We start from the raw sequence: 14,534 nt of genomic DNA, 5'->3' as shown, positions 1-14,534 counted from the left end.
CTAATTCTCTTCCCCTACCTACACCAAAGCAGTAAATTTGTATTCAATTGTCCTTTTAGAATTTTGTATTTATCGTCTTCTGTCCTCCCTGTGACATGGATCATCTGCTGGTAGTTCCAGGCACTAAGTGAAGATAAAAGGAGAACAATTAGAAAAAAAAAAAAGCAAGGTGGTTAATGTTTCATTTTGCTTAACGGTTTACTCTTTGGAATTGGATTAAGTGACCTCTGGGCTCCTTTCCAGCTCTAAGATTCTATGATTTTATGATATATGAAATTTATTTTCATCACTGAGTGAGTGAATTAGATGATCATAGTCAAGGCTCACCTAGAAAACTGGCTTGAAGTCATAACCCCTATTGTCTTCTACTGACCTTTTTCTACTTCCATCTATTAAAAAAATTTCCATAGTGAATAATTCTATAGTTCTATTAGTAATTATAGCTTCCTAATGTGATTCTATTACATCTTTGTTGTTTCCTTCCCTATCCAAGATACAGAATAAAATAGACGGGGGTTAGGGAGGAAAGTAAGCAAGATTCATTTGTTAATCCCTCCACTAACTTGGAAAATCATTTCTGGGAAAAGATGCTTGCTATGCCATCATCTCTCTCTTTACATCTTAAGTTCGAGGAAAATACAATATGTTATGCTCTTTATACAAATGAAGAAACAGAGATGCGAAGAAGTTGCTCACACAACTGGTAACTGTCGGATATAGGATTTAAACTCGTCTTCCTGATTCCAAAGCTATCCCTATAGCTACTATGCCATGCTAATAGCTGATATGTCATCAACCAAGAAATATTTAGTGAGCATCTATCAGATATATGGCTGATGCTGTGCAATACAAATGAACTTTTTAAATATGGTTCTTGCTCATAAGAAGAATACAATCTAGTTGAAAAGGTAAGCTTTACACACACAGAATTTTATACCTCCAAGAGACCCTGAAGATGAGGTCATCCAAACCCTTCAGTTTACAGATGGGAAAATGAGAGCCCGTAAGGTCAAGCCTCAGCCCAGCTCTGTCATTAATTATATGACTTGCCTAAGACCATGCAGATAATTAATGGCGGAGCTTAAGCTAAAACCCAGGCCTACTGACTCTCAAGCCAGGGCTCTTCCCACTGCACCAATTAAAGAATGAGAAAATGATGGGGCAGCTAGGTGGCACAGTGGATAGAGTGCCAGCCCTGGATTCAGGAGGACCTGAGTTCAAATTCAGCCTCAGACACATAACACTTACTAGCTGTGTGACCCTGGGCAAGTCACTTAATCCATTGCCTAGCCACAAAAAAAAAAAGAGAAAATGTGTAATGAACCAATGATTATGAGCTATAGGCAACAACTAATGAAATGGGTGAGGAGACTCTGATTCCTCAGTGGTATGCCAACCACCCATTCCCCACTCCTCTTATACATACTGGATGCCCCAGTCCTTTGCTCTTCCTTATTTGTTTCCACTGCCACCTACTTGTGGCTATGAGTGTTAAATAGCCATGGTCATGATTGGGAAGGAAATAAAGGGTTGCTTTTAATCATTTTGACTTTTGTTGAGAAGTTAACTGCTTCTATGAGGCATTGACTCTCATCAAGAGATTTATTTAAAGATTAAGGGAGAAATTGTCAGTGTAGTGTCTGGCTCCATCAAATTTATTATCCCTCCTTCAAAAAGATGATGAAATTTTGATTAAAAGTGCTAAAAAGGCCAAGAGCTGACTGATTTATTTTAGAAGAACAAACTTACATATTTTAAGGGGTTTTCCTTAGCCCTTTGCCTCATTAAATTTTATAGCACTGACCTTCTGAATTAATAATGTTGGCCTTGTTTTCAATAGGTTGTTGAAATTATAGCCCTTCAGAAAAGTCCTTTTCCAGTGATTGTGTACTACTTAGCTGTTTGAATCAGCACTAAGACGATTTAAATATGTCCTCAGCTTGGGGTTAGTCTATTATTATAAGTAGTTCCTAGGGCGACTATAACTTACTTAGGTCTCTGTTGATCTGTTCCTTTAACTCATAGACAATTCAGTTCAACAAAATCCTCTCTATGCTCCTATAATACATGGGGACACAGAAGGGACTTTGGTTGCTGGAAGGCTACATCATCAAGTTCAAGGTCAGGCAGAGACTATTTCATTTTAAACTTGGAGACAGACCCCTAGAACCAGCCTAGCTAAGTAAGAAAAGGTTCACCTTGAGAAAGTTGGCCACTAGCCAGGCAGGATGATACATGTCTGCAATCTCAGGTACTGGGGTACAGAGGCTGGTGGATCTCTTGACCTCAGGAGTTCTGAGATGCAGGGACCTCGCTGATCAGATGTCTACACTAAGTCCAATATCAATATGGAAAGCCCTTGGGAGCAGGTGACTCCTAAGGAGGAGTGAACCAGCCCAGGTTGGACATGGAGCAAGTCAAGGCTCCTACAGGGATAAGTAGTGGGATAAGGCTCATGAGTAGTCACTGCACTAATATAGGGATACCCAGTCTTTCAAAAAAGAAGGAAGGGAGGAAGAAATAAAAGAAGAGAAAGGAAGAGCTGACAACCAGATAATAAAAATTTTTGGCCACAGAAAACATATTGTCTACTAGGAGATGGGGGGAATTATTATTTGAGTCAGTAGGGGGAACATCTACATTGAAGAAACCATGGCTATTTTGAAACATCAAGATATGAATTATATAATAACAAATACAACAAACACAGAGTATTGTGCTAGTCACAGTCTAGTAGGGATATGAGATCATGAGATCATAGATTAGAGAATGGAAAAGGATCACAGAAAACATTTAGTCGTAAGATCATAGATTTATAGCTATAAGAAGCTTGGAATTCTTCCTATCCCGACCCTTCACTTTACAGATGAGGAATCTGAAGCCTACAAAGGTTTAAGTGACTTACCTAGGGTCATAAAATACACTGGTCTGGGTACCCAGGGAATGGACTGAACTCACACATAGCACCAGCACAGTAGGTACATCCAAAGATTGAAGAGAATGAGACATTCACAGAAGGTATCCCACATGTGGACCATGCCTTCAGCTCTGGTTCAGGCCTGGTGTTCAAGACGCTAGTCCTTTGAGTATTCAGTCTTGTATCTGAGGCTCTGGTTAGTTAATGCTAGGGCTTTGCCAGAGGTTCAGTCTGTCCAGTGGCTGACATGATTCTGACACTCTCGTTGAGTACTGCTTGGCCTTTTGAATTAGCATATCAAGACAATTCAAATATGTACTCAGCCTGAGATTAATCTATTATCACAAAAAGGTCCTGATGTCCATAACTTACTTGCGTCTAGTCAATCTATTTCCTCAACTCATAAACAATTCAGGTCAAAATTTCAATAATTATCTACTAAGTGCCTACTAAATATAAGACACTATGCTGGGTGGCAGAGATACAAAGAAGAAGGTAGTCTGCCACAAGAAGTTGATGACCTGATACAATAAAGGCTCTGCACAAATATATAACACAAGTGAGAATGTGATAAGTACATAATAGAAGTCAAACAGATGTGTGAAAGCTTTGGGGAAGGAGAGATCATCTCTATCTAAAGGTATCAGGACAGTAGGAAGTAGAATTTGAGCTATCTTTTGAAGAAAGAAAAGGATTTTGGCAGTCACAGGATGCGCAGATAAACCATTGTAGGCACAAGGGACAGCATGTACAGAGATTCTCTGCTTTCCCTGGAGTATGTCTCCAACTAGTGATTTCATTGATGCAAGAAACTCTCTGGAAGGGAGTTCTCTCTACTAATACAGACCAACATCTGCTGTACAACTGGTAGCCTTAGAGAGTTGTCTAAAGCACTGAGAAGTGACTTGCCCAGAGTCCTACAACTACTATGTGGTACCAATCAGTGCTACTCTTTCCCTGGGGTCCTACTGCCTTCAAGGCCACAGTGTCATGCTGAAAAAGTTCGGAAAGAGCTGAAGTAGGTAAGGGAAGTTAAGGAGAACAAAAAGAGGGTATTGGTTTTTAGCTATGTTGGGAGAAAAAGGAGGCTGGAAGAAGAGATAGGTCATTTACTTGGGGTAGATAGGGTGATAACTCACATCAGAGATAGGTCAAAGCTGCTAAGTGCTTATTTTCTTTGTTTTCTCTACAAGTAAGAGGGACCTTTATACAATAAATAACAGAACAACAATGAGTTGTTGTAGTTGATGCCCAAGATAAGTAAGGAGATCATAAGCTGGAACTTAGCTACAAATATTGCTCCAAATTTCAAAAAGGAGACAGGGACAGAATCTGCAAACTAAGCTAGTGAGCTTGACTTCAATTCATACAAAGATTCTACTTTGAATCATTTAAGAGATGGTTATTTAAAAAAAAAGAGATGGTTACCAAACATTCAGAAAGAGAGGTCTATCATCCCTGTTACTAGGCCAACTAAGACTGGTGTATCTCTTGAGTTCAGGAATTCTGAGCTGCAGTAGGGCTAAAGGTCATCAGATGGCCATATTAAGTCCAACAGCTTAGTCCAACACTATAATGAGCCCCCAAGGAGCAAGGAGTCACCAGTCTGTCTAAGGAGGGGCAGAGAGGCCCATGCTGGAGACAGAACAGGTCAAAACTTCTATGCTGATCAGCAGTGGTATAAGGCTTGCATATCTGCTATACTTCCAACCTAGGAGAGATAAGGGGAAGAAAGAGAAGGAGAAGGAGGAGAAGGAGAAGGAGAAGGAGGAGAAGGAGAAAGGGAAGGAGAAGAAGAAGGAGAAGGAGGAAGAGGAGAAAGGGAAGGAGGAGAAGAAGGAGAAGGAGGAAGAGAAGGAGAAGGAGAAGGAGGAGAAAGGAGGAGGAGAAGAAGAAGGAGAAGAAGGAGAAGGAGAAGAAGGAGAAGAAGAAGGAGAAGGAGAAGGAGAAGGAGAAGGAGAAGGAGAAGGAGAAGGAGAAGGAGAAGGAGAAGGAGAAGGAGAAGGAGAAGGAGAAGAAGAAGAGGCAGCTAGGTGGTGAAGTGGATAGAGCACCAGCCTTGAAGTCAGGAGGACCTGAGTTCAAATCTGGCCTCTGACCAAACACTTGACACTTACTAGCTGTGTGACTCTGGGCAAATCACTTAACTCCATTTGCCTAAAAAAAAAGGAGGAGGAGAAATTAATCAGAACAGATAATGCCACATTAATCTCATTTCCTTTTTTGGCAAGATTACTAAACTAGCATATAAGAGGACCTAGATTTTAGCAAAGCTTTTGATAAAGTATCTCATACTTTTCTTTGGGAGAAGATAGGAATATGGAGACAATGAGGTGAATTTAGAAATGTTTGTATGTCCAGACTAGCTGCTAATAATTCAATGTCAGTGTGGATAGATCTGTGATCTGTGATCATAGTGATCTGCGCTTATCTCTGTGTTCTTTAACATTCTTATCAATGATTTGGATTAAAGGCATAGATGTTATGTTCATCAAATTTGCAGATGACACAAAGTTCTAAGGGAGAGATAACATAGTGGATGACATTTAGAATCCAAAAACACCAGTTTGACAGATTAGAGCAATGGGCTGAATCTAATAAGATGAAATTCAGTAGGGATAAAGGAAAAGTCTAGCACTTGAATATAAAAAGTCAATTTCACAAAGTTAAGATGGAAGAATGCATGGACAATCAATTTAGCGAAATATAGGATCAATATTAGTCAGTAATGTGATATTGCAGGCAAAAATAATAATATGATCATGGGCTGTAATATGACAGATGGCTTCCAGAACAGGGAGGTGATAATCCTACTGTACTCTGCCCTAATTAGACTTCACCTGGAATGTTGGGTTCAGTTCTGATCACCAAATTAAAAACTGGAAAGTGTCCAAAGGAAGTCACGTGGGATGATGAAAGGCCTTGAAACCATGACATATGAGAATCAGTTGAAGAAACTGGGCTTATTTAACCTATAACAGACAATTCAGTGGGACCATGATAGTTATTCTTCCAGTATTTAAAGGGCTGTCACATGGAGGAGGGATTCAATTTGTTCTGTTTGGCCTCAAAAGACAAAACCAGGATCGATGCATAGATATGGCAAAAAGGCAAATTGAAGCTTGATGTCAAGAAAAACTAACAATCAGATGTGTCTAAAGTGGAAAAAGCTGCCTTGAGAGGGAGTGGCTCCCTTTCATTGGAGGCCTTCAAGCAAAGGATGAATGATCACTATCAGGTGTTATAATAGAGAATACTTTTGCATATGGGTTTGACTAGATGGTCACTGAGGTCACTTCCATCTCAAATCCCATAATTCTGGGATTCAGTTCTACAAGTCCTTTGTTTGCTGATAGCTGCCAGATTATGCATTTTCCCTCCCCTGCTAGATTGTAAACTCCTAAAAGATAGAGAGCATGCCTTATTTATCTTTGTTTTCCCCAAAGTACCTCAACTAGGATCTTTCACACAGGATCCTAGAATCAGACGTTTAGAACTAGGACAGACCTTAAAGCCCCATCAAGTCAAATCCCCTCATTTTACAGATGAGTAAACTGAGACACAGAGAAGTTAAGTGACCTGCATAGGGTCATTAATATCCGAGACATGACTTTAACTTAGATATTCCTGACTCCAAATCCAATGCCCTATCTACTATGCCATGCTGCTTCCTAATGATATTTATTGAAGAGTGAACGGATGAAAAAATAAACAGAGGAAGTATGCCCCCCAAAGTGGATGGAATAAATGGCACATCCTATAGAAGAGAGGTTCTTAACTTTTTTGTGTCATGGACCCCTTTGACAGTCTCGTGAAACAGACCTCTTACAATAATATTTTCAAACATACAAAATAAAATACATAAAATTACAAAGAAAACCCCTTATGTTGAAATACAGTTATCAAAATATCTTAAAAATAAATCCATAAGTTGTGAAATGATCCAACCATTTTGGAGAACAATTTGGAACTATGCCCAAAGGGCTACAAAAATGTGCATACCCTTTGATCCAGCAATAGCACTTCTAGGGCTATATCCCAAAGAGATCATACAAATGGGAAAAGGACCCACATGTACAAAAATGTTCATAGCAGCTCTTTTTGTGGTGGCAAAGAATTGGAAATTGAGAGGATGCCCATCAATTTGGGAATGGCTGTGCAAGTTGTGGTATATGAATGTAACGGAATACTATTGTGCTATAAGAAATGATGAACAGGCTGACTTCAGAAAAACCTGAAAAGACTTATATGGTCTGATGCTGAGTGAAGTGAGCAGAACCAAGAGGACTTTATACACAATAACGGCCACGTTATGTGATGACTAATGTTATTAGACTGAACTCTTCTCAGCATTACAAGGATCTAGGACATCTCCAGAGGCCTTGGGATGGAAAATGCTGTCCACATTCTAAAGAAAGAACTATGGAAGTCAAATCTCTATCACTTATTTTTACCTTCTGTTGAGTTTTGTTTCATCTTTCTGATGGTTCCTCCTATTGGGTTTAATTTTTACTTACAACTTCACTAATGTGAAAATATGTTTAATAGGAATGTAAATGTAAAGCCTATATCAGATTGTGCACCGTCTTGAGAGTGGGGGGGAGGAAGGAAGAGAAAAACTTTCAACCTAAAAGCATATGGAAGTGATTGTTGATAAATCAAAATAAATAAATAAATAAAGCCACAGACCCCAGGTTAAGAATCCTTGCAGACTTGGGGTAGCTAGGTGGCAAGTGGATAGAGCACCGGCCCTGAAGTCAAGAGGACCTGAGTTCAAATGCAGCCTCAGACCAAACACTTGACATGTACTAGCTCTGTGACCTTGGGTAAGTCACTTAACCCCAATTGCCTCACAAAAAAAAAAATCCTTGCAGACAGATCATATTATTGAAAAGATAATGGCACCTCTGTCAGGGTTCCATGACTTTTGGTTGCAGAGCTCTATGATCTCTTGCACAAAAACAATCAGGATAATAAAGGAGAGACAAAAATGTTGTCAGTTATACAGCTATTGCTGACACATACAATACGGGGAAGAATATCATCACAGAAACACAGGAGAAGAGTCATTCAAGAAGGACAGGTCCCGAGAGTTATAGTAATCTACCGTGTACAAATTTCATTTAGGGTTATCAAAACAAAAATGCTGTCTATAACACAACATGTCAGTAAGAAATAACTGGCTTCTGCCTGAACCAGACAAATAATAATCATTTGACAGCCTTGGTCTGAGCTGACTCTCAATTAATTAACCATTTTCCCTCCCTCTATTTCTCCTAAGACAATCATTTCTGTGACCACAATATGGATCACAATATTCTGTGACCAGATGAAAAACACCAGCCCAGTGTGCTTCCGTCTGTAGGCAGCCCCACAATAGAAGAATGGTAGCACAGTGCATTCAGGGTGATTACCCACAGCTCTCACTTGCTGGCCCCTCTACCCAGCTGCCCTGGCTTCCTTAATAAGATAACAGCCTCTAATAAAAATCATTTAACATTCAAAATTTAGACTATTTCTGTGCTTTCTGTGTTGGTTTTTCCTTGATGTGTAAATTGATATTTAAGCAGCAGATGGTATTGTGAATCACAAAGCTAATCAAAAGCAATATTGGATAATTTTGACATTAGAAAAAAAAAGCAAATCAGTGAATTTTGGAAGTGTTGAGCTATTCATAGAATCTTAGAGTCAGAAAGTAACTTAGAAATCTGGTTCACCCTCCAACTCAGTGAAGGAGTCTCCTCTATTCAACAATCCTGACAGGTGTTCATCCAGTCTCTGCTTAAATTGTTTCACTGGCAGAAAACTCACCAGCTTACAAAGCAGCCCATCCAACTTCGTTGTTGTTGTTCAATTGTTTATTCGTGTCCAACTCTTCAGGACCCTATTTTGGGGCTTTCTTGGCAAGGATACTAGAGTGGTTTGCCATTTCCTTCGCCAGCTCATTTTACAGGTGAGAATACTGAGGTAAACAAGGTTATGTAACCTGTCCAGGGTCACACAGCTAATGTCTACAGCTGGATTTTAACTTGGGTCTTCCTGACTCCAGGCCCAGCACTCTATCCTCCATTCAGTTTAGAACAACTTTAATTGTTCTGCAAGTCTTTCCTATGCTGAATTTAAATCTTCCTCACAATAAATTAAAAAAAAAAACCCTGACCATATGCCAAGGCAATTTTCAATACTAAACAGTAAACTTGGAAGAGAATGTAGGACTCACATGTAGCGTTTTGCATGCACCTCTAGGGAGGTCAATTCATTTTAATCCTTCTCTCTGGAGCTACACAGAATGCCTAATTCCTCTTCAATATGACTGCCCTTTAAATCTTTTCAATTCAATTCAGGAATCATTTATTTAGTATTTCCTATGTGCAAGGGGATGTACGGGTGTTCAGGGAAGACTAGCACCTCTGGTGTGAAGGTTGTCGAGCCCTTATCAGAGCTGCTCATCCACCTTTGGCGTCTGCCTGATCTTCCCAATTCTCACCTGTGACTTTAAGAAGCTATAGCTTGTGTAGCAACCACATGCTGGTAAACCATTTCAGCCAATGGGCTAAACCAGGTTAAGCATAACCAATGGACTTCAAACAAATCAGTGAGTTAGGGGGATGTCTACACCAAGCACGTATAGACTTCCCTTCTTCAGAATGGGCAGATGAGAACGATTTGTTCCAGTGTCCATGAAGGCAGCTGACACGTGCTGTGGAGCCCTTAGAGGTGGGTTAGACATCAAAGATGCCAAGGTCATCCACTGCCTTCTGAGCCATCACCGGTCATCTTAACTGACTTTGTTCTGCCACTGGACTTCCGATGACTCCGGAAGAGAGGGTGAGACTAGTGACTTTGCACAACTCTGCCTCACTTAAATCCTGTTTATGCACAAGACAAAAGACATCACCCATAACTATTTTATCATTCTCTAAAGAAATGTGAGATGTGCAAATGTGGAGACATCTCCTACCTAAATGTTCCTAAGAACTGTTTGTGCCCACCTTGTGGTAGAGCCTTCAGAGCTGGTATTGGTCTGATCAGCCACAGTCGGACACACTGTACCTTGACCCTGACATAGTGATGTCACTTTGGTCCTCTTCAAGCATGAAGAATGACATCCTGCCAACTATGTGCAAGGTACCATCAGTCAGTCAGTTACCAAACATTTATAAGACAAACCTACTACGTGTCAGACACCGTGATGAGCACTAGGGATACAAAAATAAAAAACAAAACAGTCCCTACTCTCGAGGAGCTTGCATTCTACTTGGGAATTATTCTGGGTCAGTGGCTAATAACCACTGTCAAAGAGATAACCAACCGTGTATGCCCGACCACTGTAATTCAGATTGTTATGTGGTAAGCCACATCAGGGAAGTAAAGACTGATTGATCCTACATACAACCTATCCTGAAGAGATTTTATTTGGGGGTATTCAAGGATGTAATAGATAGCGTTCTGGATCTTGGACAAATTATGAGTGTAGGGACACAGCTGTTGAAGGACCTGGGCCAACACAGGTGCTTCCAGGACAGGGGACACGCTCTATCCCAGCCACTAGAATCTCTGGTCACATGCTGATGCAAGCACTAACATTTGGGTGAAGTTCATGGGATAAAGCAGGAGTGCAGACTCAGTTGTCTACTTGTATCATGTTATATTCATTCCTGAAGTTGCTAGTTCTGAACTTTGCTTCAATTTCTGCAGAATTTCAATTAGTGAAGCGACAGGGTGCTATCTTTTTGCCTTCATTTCCAAATCTATGTCCTGAAACCCTTGGAGAAATTATAATTAGTTGAGGAGATAAAAAGCGTAGCTTATGATAGGGCTTGAAAGTTGAAAGTTTTCCGTACACCTCATGGAAATGGGGGTTTACTAGCCTTGCTTACTAGCCTTGCAGGCAAATTCATAAAAGCATGAATTTAAATCTAGAAGAGACCCTAAAGGCCATCAGGTCTAATGACCTGTTTTAAAGATAAGGAAACTGAGGCACAGAGTAGTTAAGTGACTTGCCTAGGGACACATAGCTATTAAGTATCTAAGGCAGGATCTGAACCTAGGTAGTCCTGACACGAAGACCACTCTATCCACTATCTATACTACATAACAATTTGGGAATCTTGCATAACCCAATCAGGAATGTAACAGACAACAAAAATGCATCATTTGAGATTAGGCTATTCTGTGTTGGAAGAGTAGTGGAAAAACAGGCACACTAATATTTTGTGGTGGATCTGTGAATTGGTACAATCATTGTGGAAAGCGGTTTTAAATTAGGCAAAGAAAATAAATAAATTGTTCATATCCTGTAGCCCAGAGATTCCACTGCTAAGTATAGACCCCAAGAAGATCAATGAAAAAAAGAAAGGCCTTATATACCCCCAAAATATTTTAGAGCAACACTTTTCTAGAAGCAAAAAATTGGAAACAAAATAGATGCCTACCACTTGGGGAATGACTGAATAGATTGGGTACATGCATGTAATGAGATATTACTGTGCTGTGAGAAATAATGAACATGACGGATATAGAAAAGCATGGGAAAAACGTATATGAACTGATGCAGAGTGCAGTAAGAAGAACCTGGAAAATAACATTCACAATGATGACAACAGCAGAACAATCCAAACTGAATGATGAGAAATTATATTGCCCAAGCTTGGTCCCATAGAAGAGATAAGAGAAGGTACCTCTCCCCATTTCTTTACAGAAGTGGGGGAGCACAACTGAGGAATACTACATATAACATCAGACTTTTTTTTAACGTGATGGTTAGTTTTGCAGAACTTTTCCCCCTTTCTTTCTCTTTTTAAAATTCATTATTATAAGAAATGACGCTCTAAAAGGGAGAAGGGAAAAAGATAGAGTGGAAAATGTAGGTAATACAAAAACAAAAGTTATACATAAAATTATTTTTAAATGTATTCTTTTCATATTTAACAAGGAGAAAACATCTTTTATGTGTGTATAGATGTTATTATTCATACCAACAGCTCTTATCTTTACTTGAAAACTACACCTAAGCCTTGTTGTTGCACTTCTTTTTTGTTCCTCAGTCATGTCCAACTCAGTGACCCCATCTGGGATTTTCTTAATAAAGATTTTGGAGCTGTTTGCCCTTTCTGTCTCCAGTTCATTTTACAGATGAGGAAACTGAGGCAAACAGGATTAGTGACTTGCCCAGGGTCACACAGCTAATAAGGGTCTGATACCAGATTTGAACACAATAAGATGAGTCTTCCGGAACTTCAGGCCCAGAACTTAATCCACCGCATCACCTAGCTGCCCCTATAATACTATTACATACATACCCAACACAGGATTTTTATCTTAGACAGCAACTTTTATGCATACTTCTGTAGAATCCTCCTATGAGGATGCAGTTTCTGAGAACACAGACTTAACAAGAAAAAGAACTTCAAACATTCTCTGCCCAAATGGAGACCAGATCTGGAGTCTGGAGTTATAGGAGTTGCACAGTGGTTTCGCTCAGCATTTAGTCTCACTCCTAAAAATGGGTTTCACAAATTTGAAATACCTTACTTCATAGAGTGGGCTGAAGAAGCTGAACAACAATGGCGCTGAAGATCACCAATTATGGGGATCCAGTGTGTATATGGTTAAATAACTAATAGATAATTCAAGGAATGGGGGAGTGGTGACAACTGGGTGAACAGAAAGGCTTCATGGAAGAAATGGCATCTGAACTGATCTGTGAAAGAAGCCAGGGATTCTAAGAGGCAGAGGTGAGAAAGGAGTGCATTCCAGGCATGAGGGGTGGCCTATAAGAGATTGTGTGTCAAATTTAGGGACTAGCTACTAGTTCACTTCGGCTGAAACATAGAGTACGTGAAGGGGAACAATACGAAACATCTGGGAGGGCAGATGAGAGCCAGGTTGTGGAGGTTAAGAATTCTCCATTTAATTCAGTTTTAAGAGCACTGATTACTATGAGCAAGGCATTATATTAAGCACTGGAAATGCAAAAATAAAAATAGCTTGTTGAATGAAAAATTCTAAAAAAAAAGAAAAGGAGAAAGAGATGTCATCAAGGAATTGTATGGTAGTCCATTAGACTAAGCACTTAGAGAGCAGGGATTGTCTTTTTCCTTTATATCCTCAGAGCTTAAGACTTAATAAGTGCTTATTGACTGACTGTTGATTGACTGATTGGAAGAAAAGATAGGTTGGTCATGTGGCAAGGGGGAGGGTTGACATATGGACAAATAGACTGCTCCACTACTGTTTTTGAGATGTCAGGAGAAAGGGAGGAAGGCCTCCAGAATGAATGGACCTCTTGCCCTCAAGGAGGTTACATTCTATGGGGGTCAAGGGGAAGAAGGGAGAAGGTGAAACACATATACTGAACTCAAAATGGATCACTGACCTCATTAGTTTGGAAGTTCCCTCCAGCAATGTGGAACTCCATCCATGCCTGCTCATCCTATGCAACTCTTGTCCATGGCTTCCCATCAATCCACCACAGAGGGTCGATCCAATATGCTGGAGGCCTCCCACACTTTCTCCTACCATCCCAAGGGTGCCAGTAGAGCACTTTGAGCGTCTACTTGTCATCCTTCGTTGTTGCCATACAACCAGCCCACGTTCTCTTCCTATCATACAGTTCTTACTTATCTTACTATCATATAGTTTGATGACCTCTTTTATTCGTGTTTTCTTCATAGCTCATCAATGGTTATATATTTCAGTCTGCTCCCATCTATCATTTACCTATCCATTGTCTTCTGTATAATATTAGTTTTTAATTCTACAGAAATTATCTTATGCCATGTCTCATTGGCCAATAGCAATATGATTAGAATGTTGGTATTAAAAATATGGAGAATAGGGGACAGCTAGGTGGTGCAGTGGATAGAACACCAGCCCTGGAGTCAGGAGGACCTGAGTTCAAATCCAGCCTCAGACACTTGATGCTTACCAGCTGTGTGACCCTGGGCAAGTCACTTAACCCCATTGTCTAGCAAAAAAAAAATGTGTATATGGGGACTAATACGGAAATATGTTTTGCGTGATTCCACATCAAAATTGCTTGTCTCAGGGAGAGGGAGGGGAGGGAGAGAATTTAGAACTCAAAATTTTAAAACAACAAATGTTAAAATTTGTTTTTACATGTAACTGGAAAAAATAAAATATTATTCAAAATAAATATGGGCTATTGAGTGGCAAAAGACTAGTCACATTCTTGGTAGCCATTAAAAAGCAAGATATTCTTAGAGAGAAATAGGAATTATATTATAAAGATATTCTTAGAGAGGAATAGTGGCAGGAGACAATTCTGAGTAGGACCTCTGGCATCAGAGCAGAGAGGCAACTATGGAGGAAGCACTCAGCTTTTGAGAGTGAATCATTCTCTGTAGGGGAAGGAAGGTGATTTTTCTTTCCTCTTCTTCCCTACAAAGGCCATGTTGCAATAAAGATACCAGCCAAGTTAGACACAACATGCCTAGCATGGAGAAGACTCAGCAGTTGAGTCAGGAGAGACACAGCTCTGAAGAATCTGTGCTGTGTGAGTTGAAAGATCTAGCCATGGCCTCTGGGGAGTTGAGGGACAAAAAGGAACAGGCCCAGGGAGCCCCAAAGTGCCACCTGCCCCCAGAGATGCAGT

This window comes from Phascolarctos cinereus, unplaced genomic scaffold (genome assembly GCF_003287225.1).
Source record: "Phascolarctos cinereus isolate Bilbo 61053 unplaced genomic scaffold, phaCin_HiC Scaffold_2;HRSCAF=192, whole genome shotgun sequence".
Classification (NCBI taxonomy): domain Eukaryota; kingdom Metazoa; phylum Chordata; class Mammalia; order Diprotodontia; family Phascolarctidae; genus Phascolarctos; species Phascolarctos cinereus.
Note: the sequence above shows the minus strand (reverse complement) of the source record.